A 6,752-nucleotide genomic window follows, 5' to 3' on the forward strand; every position below is an offset into this window, starting at 1 on the left:
GGACCACCCAGTCCCGGCCCTCACAGAGTGCCCAAAAGAAATCGGGGGTGGGCTAGTACCCCAAACCTTAGTTAGTGCCCCTTTCTTCTCCCCAATGGACCCAGCTTGCTTCCCACTCAGGGCAGCAGGATGTTTGCCGAGCAATTCCCCCTTTCGGGGGAGGTCTTAGATCTTGGGGTGTCTAGCTGCTTCTCTGTGTTCAGCCTCAACTTCAAAGTCCCCTCCTTAGAGAAGCCTTCCCAGACCAGCCAATCGAAGTGACTCCTGTTTTATTTTCTTCAAATCGCTGAACATCATCTGCTATTTCCCTATTGCTTTCTATTCACTTTTTTGGTCTCACCCCTCTAGACTGGAAGTGCCCTGCGGGCAGGGATTCATGTCTGTTTGGTCACTGCTGTGTCCCTGATGCCCAGCACGGTGCCTGGCACCCAGGCAGCCCCAGAGCAGGGAGGAGGTGAAGACTGAAGAACCTCCAGGGAGCAAGGCTCGGCGTCCTCCTCTCACTCCCGGGGGAGCGGGAGCATAACTTCCCAGACATCTCTGGGTCAGGGGCTTCTTGGAATTCTCAGGAGAAGGGGAAGCTAAGTGCATCACAGCTGGGGCTGGGGGTGGGGTGGGCCCCTCATCCAGCCAAGGGGACCAGGTGGGACACCGATAGTGTCAACACGGCCACCATTATCATTTCTGCCCGTCTGTGTACCAACTGTACTGTTCATTGCCCAGAATTAACATTAAAGCACGTCAGTTTAATTGGATTCCTTTTAAACTGTGTCTTATGCCATAAATGGAAAATCAGTATCACTTGCCAAGTGATGGACGTTTTAGTAATATACTTTAAAATAAGTATGAGCGTACTGCAGTTTTCACGGCCTGCTTAGAATTCATCTCCAAATGCCTGTGTGCAGACCATACTCTGGGCGTGTCGAGGATGAAGCCTCTTCTGGTCTTAGAAGAATGTGACCCCATGTCATGTTGATATAAATGGACACTGACCATACCACTTGGGCCTGTCTCGGCTCCAGGCAGAGCCAATGGCAGGAGGGAGAGGGAGCAGCTGCCGATCCTAATTCACGCTCACGGTCCCCAACCTTTCCCCAGACTCTTTCCTCCCCATCCCCTGCAGCCTCCTCACTGGGGTTGGCTGGAAAGCAGGAAGCTGCCTCAGACCCAGGGTGACTCCTTCTATCGGTTAGTCACATGAACAGAGACCTACTATGCGCTTATTGCATGCTTCGCTCTGTGCTGGGTGCTGGAAACATCCTGTGAACTCGACAGGCGGGGTCCCTGCACCAGCAGCTCTGGCCTCCCTTACGCAGAGACCATCAGAAACAATGGAACCGAATGCCATTGGGACAGGGGGTTCCCGTGTGAAGTAAGATTCCCCCTGGGTGTGGGCGCCTGTTCTCGGTGATCAGGCTGCTGCGGGGCCTTCGGGGCTGAGACAGCCGGCTCTGGGTGAGAAATGCTCGTCTCCCGGACACTCACCAGAACATCTGCCGCAAAGGAACTTTCCTGGCCCAAAGGACCAGGATTGCTTCAAGAGGAGAGCGCACACGTCTGCTTTTAAAGAGAGGAACGTGGCTGGAATACGCCCGATGGAACAGAGTCTTTGGGGTCCACGGACTTGGATTCAAATCCCGACACAGTCACTGTGCGTGTTTAAGCCACATTTTTAGGACTCCGTTTTTTTTCATCTATAGAACAGGGATAAGAGTCCCTACCTCAGGGGGTTATTACTCATTTTAAATGAGATAAAGGTTGGAAAGCACGTGGCCAGTAAACGGCGTTGCATCCTATAAATGCTATAATAACAGCATGATAATTATTTTCATTGCTGCTGATAACACTGGCAAAATCTAAGTCATTCTTCCCTGCTCTCAAACACCAACGAGACCCAGGTCTGTCTCTGAATTCTCTTCCAAGCCCAGACTCCCAATGGTCTCCAGGACACCCTGCCGAGGACCTCATGATGGCGCTCTTAACACACCCCAAGGGTACTCACTGTTGCTCCCCTGCCCCTGCCCGCCACTTGTCTATTAGCAGCACCCAGACCCCAGATGGGAAACCCATCACACCCATGAGGTGTCCACAATGAGGGCAATGGTCCATGGGGACTGGATGGCACCCCCGGATTTAAGCCCCCATTACGTGTCCCTGGACTACTGCACAGCCCTACCCAGACTTTCTGTCCAGAGCCTCCACCATGCAGCCCATCTTCTAAAGCTCCCCGCCCCCACCCCTGCAAAACGCCCTATATTATTATTGAGCTTCAGGTACACAAGTAACCCATGAATATATTCTCTGTTGTAGATAAGAGTGGAGTCCCTGTGCCCGCTCCTTCCACACCTCTCACCAGAGGCAACCACTTCAATCTATTTTGATAAATCCTTCCAGACGTTTTTCTGTGTATACACGTAATACGTATGAATTACAGGAATACAGATGAAATACAGCTAGTACTTGTTTGTTGCTATACACATAGCCTATTTTCCCACATATTGCTTTGGTACTTGCTCTTTTTTAAAAAATTCAACCGTGTCTTGCAGATCTTACCACATTGGTACAGGGATGAACCTGCAGCCAAGTGCTAAGTGACTGTAGGCAAGTCACTCCACCTCTCGGAGAGGCCCTGCTGCGGTCACAGTGGGATGGTCTAAGGCTGTCGTGCCCCTGAAATTCTCCAACCTCAGTCCACGGCTGCCCCGAATGCTGAGAGCTCTTACCCCTCCCGGGAGTCCACCTGAGGCTCTGCTGCCTGGGAGAGCCCAAGTGACTGGGACAGAAGGACGTCACAGTCACCACCAGCGCCCCCACCGTGGGGATCAGGTTACCAGCCGGGCGCTCACGCTGGGTGGCAGCTCTGCCTCTGATATTTTTAGCCTCCCCCTTCGGCCTGTCCCTAACAAGAGCCAGATGCATCTGCCGATTCCCGCCAAAGCTGGTCCTGCCGAAACTGCAGTCTTTAAGGAACTCTTGCAGGAAGCCAGGCTGGACCACTCCTAGGGGGGTGGGGGGAAAGGGGGAAAGGGGGCCTCCTCTACCCCCCCCAGACCCCCATTCCTTCTCTGGACAAGCTGAAGCCAACAACCAAGAGTCAGGCCTCTAGTCCTGGCTACGGTGCCAGCTGTCCTCTTTCCCCATTCCAGCTGCTGCTGCCAATCGCCCGCTTTTCCAAACCCAGGAAGACATCTCCGAGGGGCTCCCACACCGGCGTCCGGTCGCCGACCTGACCTTTAACTGCCTCTTCTGGAAGGGTCCTGCTCCCCAGTCCCAATGCCGGGGACCCCACTGCACCTTGGGGTGATGCGGCCCCCACCCCCACCCTTGCGTTCGCCCCAGAGCCTATGTCAGCCGGGCAGCAACCACATGTTGCAACACTCACAATTTTCTGCCCCCCCCTCCCCCCGCCCCCGAAGGTGGCTGGACTCCTGCCTCCCAAACAAACCCCGCCAACCAGCCAGCCAGCAGTCCACTGCCATCCCATCTGGCCGGGAAAGGCATTCCTATGTTTTTGTCTCGACAGACTTCCCTTCCTGGCCATGTCTGGCGGGGTTGACTGTGACAAAGAGAGGCCTTCACTCTGCCCCCGTCAGCCAGGAAGGCCCCAGAGGGCGGCCTGTGCCTGGGATGCAACACTGACCAGCTGAGCCTCCCTCTGAATCAATCACCCGTAGCTGGGAAATTGAGAGTGTGCCACATGCACGCCGTTTTAGCTCCTGTGAAAAAGATATCGTGTGAGAGACAGAGAAAGGATATGTAGGTGAAACACGCTTAAATCCCAGGAAGAAAGGGCCTTACAAATTACTTGTGCGTGTCGTGTGAAGGGGGTGGCAGGGAGGACTGAATGGATGTGCCCTGTGTTTACAATGAGATGCCAGGGAATCCTGCTTGACCCTCAAGAGTTGTGCCCTGATCTGGGGCCCTGCCAGCCAGTGAGGGCACAGCCCCTCCCCTCTGGGTGGGGCAGTGCAGTGTCAGCTCCCAAGCTCCCTGCCTGGCCCTGGCCTCACCCACCCCGCTGGCCACCTCTGAGGCACAAACACCTGTCCCGGGACTTCAGGAGAATCAAAATTTCCTCACGGGACAGACAGAGGCAGCTCCAGGCTGTGTGGCCTGCTCTCTGCCTCCCCCCCCCCCCACTCCCCAAGTCCAGGCGGGGGTAGAGGTGGCAGATCCAAAACCCTCAGTGGGAAAACAGGTTCTGCACCTTCCTGCCACCCCCACACCCCTCCCTAGGCTGTGGGCTTGGCATCTGGGCCCTGATTTCTCCAGAAGGGTCTCCCCCATTCTCCACACCCCACCTGGACATCTCCAGGTGGAGAAAAGGGGAGGTCTTGCAGGGGAGGGGGTGCAGGTGGAGGTTCCAAGTCTGGCTCTGGGCATTGCTAGCTCGGGGACCTGCAATACTGACTGGCAGTCTCAGCCAGGCTCCGCATCTAGGAGTGAGAGGCTCTGGGAGAACGGGAGCGCGTGGGCGCCCCAGCGCTGCAAAGGCTCCGCCAGCTTTGGTTTCCATCTCTGTCCCTTGAGGACTCCTGGGGAAACCAGGCTCCAGCCCCTTCCTCATCCTCCGTCCACTTCCTCATCCCAAGGCCAAGTTCCAGGGGGAAGTGGCCAGCAACAGTGAGTGCCTCTGGGATTTCTAACCGATTCAGTGTAGAAGTGGCTGAAGACTTTTTAAAAACATTATGGTAAAATATACCTAATAGTTTAACCACCTACAAGTGTGCAATTCCGTGGCATTAAATACATTCACAATGTCGTATAACCATCACCATGATCTAGACCCAAAATGTTTTCACCCTTCCCAACAAAAACTCTGCACCTATTAAGCCATAATCCCCACTCCCCTTTCCCAGCTCCTGGTAGCCTCTACCCTACCTTCTGCGCCTAGGAACTTGCCTATGTTAGGGCACCTCGTGTGAGTGGGCTCACCCAGTATTTGGGCTGCCCGTTTCTTAAGGGCCTCTCCAAGGCCACTGCCTGTCACTTTTCAGGCTGGTCTCTGCATTTCCCACGAAGATAAGCTACAAAATCACACCACCACCGCCGCCACCAATCCCACATACACATCTTTGGAGCTTGGGAGGGGGCAGTGCCCTTAACCCCAAACCTGAAACTAAGCTGTCAGCCTTGTTCCAAAGTAAGGAGCGGGTTCTGGGGCCTGGAGGGAGGGCTTTCCTCTGTGGGGCCTCCCTCAGGTCCAGGTGCCCAAGACCAGTCTCCACCTATGAGTCCCCATGACGGCCCCAAATGAGGACCTCACGGGAGTGTGTTCAGCACCCTGTATAACCCACACCTGAACTCTCATTCCCTCTTTCTCTGGAACCCATGGGCGGGCCCTAAAAGCCCCGAAAGCCCCAGGAAGGCTAAGGTGGGGAGGGGCAGAGGCGTCCTCCAAGCAGGGCCTTGAGGCTCCTCCACCGCCCCAGACCGAAGAAAGTAGCTCCACGCCGTAGGGCGGCGCAACGGAGCCGCCGCCCGGGCCGAAAAGATTGCGCTGCCCCGCACGACCCACCGACCCGGCCTGGGCGCAGCCAGTCCCGCGCGCGCTGGGAGGCGGGGGGCCGTGCTGCCAGGCGCTGTGGACCCTCCCGCGACAGGAGGGCAGCCTTGGACTCCTCCCCAAACTTTTCCCGCCCGCCCGGGCGCTCACGGAGAGGGAAGCAGTCCGGGGGTGGGGAGGTGGAACTCCGGGTCCCCAGCGAGTGGGGCACCGGCGGGAAGCCTGCGTCCCCGTAATCTGGCGGAGGAAGGGTGGCTTTTCGGCAGGGAGGGGCCTCGACCCCACCCTGCTCCTTACCAACTGCAGGGGACGCCCCCCCCCCCGCCCCGGGTCCAGTACGTGCCGGGCCCGCGCGCGCGCTTCCCGGGCGCACACCGCCCCGAAGCCCTCCGAGGGGCGCGCGGCCCCCGGGCGCCATCCCCACTCACCGGGCGCTGGCGGCGGGACCGACCGACGGGCTGGGGCGCGAGGCGAAGGAGCCGGACTGTTTTGAAGCTCTGAGCTGGGACTGTGCGCCCTCCCTCCTCCCTCTCGGTGGCGCGGAGCCTCCTCCCCACGGCCCCCTCTTTCTCCGATCCCGCCTCCCGGGGCGTGATGTCAGGAACCGGGAGAGCGGAGTGGGAGGGGCCGCAGGAGGTGGGTGGGGGACCCCGCAGAGAAAGGCCGGAGCCCTGGGAGGGCACCCCCAGCCCCAGCCCTGCCTGCTTCCTGCGCAGCGCTGCCAAGTTCAGGGCGGATTCCGTAGCGTAGCCGCGGGAAGCGGGAGACTGGGAAGGAAGTTCCTTGGAGCCGGGTCTCCCTCTTTGAGCTCGCCCGCCCAGGTTCCTCGCCTCTCCTCTCCTCTCCTCTCTTCCCTTTTCTCCCCCCTTCCTTCTCTTCCCTTCGGGGAAGGGTTAAGAACAGGGTTCTGGAATTGGACTCCGTGCCTCAGGACCCCCTCTCGGACACTTTTCTTAGCTTGGTGGTCTTGCCTGTAATCTTTCCTGCCTCGGTCTCTCTTCTTTCCACACAGGGCCGCTTTCCTTGGGTGGTTGTAAGGCCTGGCCCAGAGTCAGTGCCCAATAAATGTGAGCTGCTGGTATTTTTATTATCTGACATAGTCCCGACCTTGCTGGGGCCACCGGGAACCTAGTCCTGGGGTTCCTCCAGAGTCCCCCATTCACTGACCCCCTACTCACACAAACCACTACCCATAGCCTCTGAGCCCACAGTCCTGGAATTTATTGTCCCTGGAAATGACAATTAG

The 6,752-nt window shown here is 57.5% G+C and overlaps 1 protein-coding gene across 1 annotated transcript in view; it reads right to left on the minus strand.

The window, feature by feature from the left end:
• EMP2 (epithelial membrane protein 2) overlaps window positions 1-6,196 on the minus strand; it is a 34,536-nt gene extending 28,340 nt beyond the window's left edge. Inside the window, exon 1 of the mRNA XM_006096330.3 lies at window positions 5,935-6,196. The gene's annotated coding sequence lies outside the window, so the exon portion shown is untranslated. The remainder of the gene's footprint in view (window positions 1-5,934) is intronic.
• Window positions 6,197-6,752: the final 556 nt, after the last annotated feature.

Source organism: Myotis lucifugus, unplaced genomic scaffold, assembly GCF_000147115.1.
Source record: "Myotis lucifugus unplaced genomic scaffold, Myoluc2.0 scaffold_176, whole genome shotgun sequence".
NCBI classification, from domain to species: Eukaryota; Metazoa; Chordata; class Mammalia; order Chiroptera; family Vespertilionidae; genus Myotis; species Myotis lucifugus.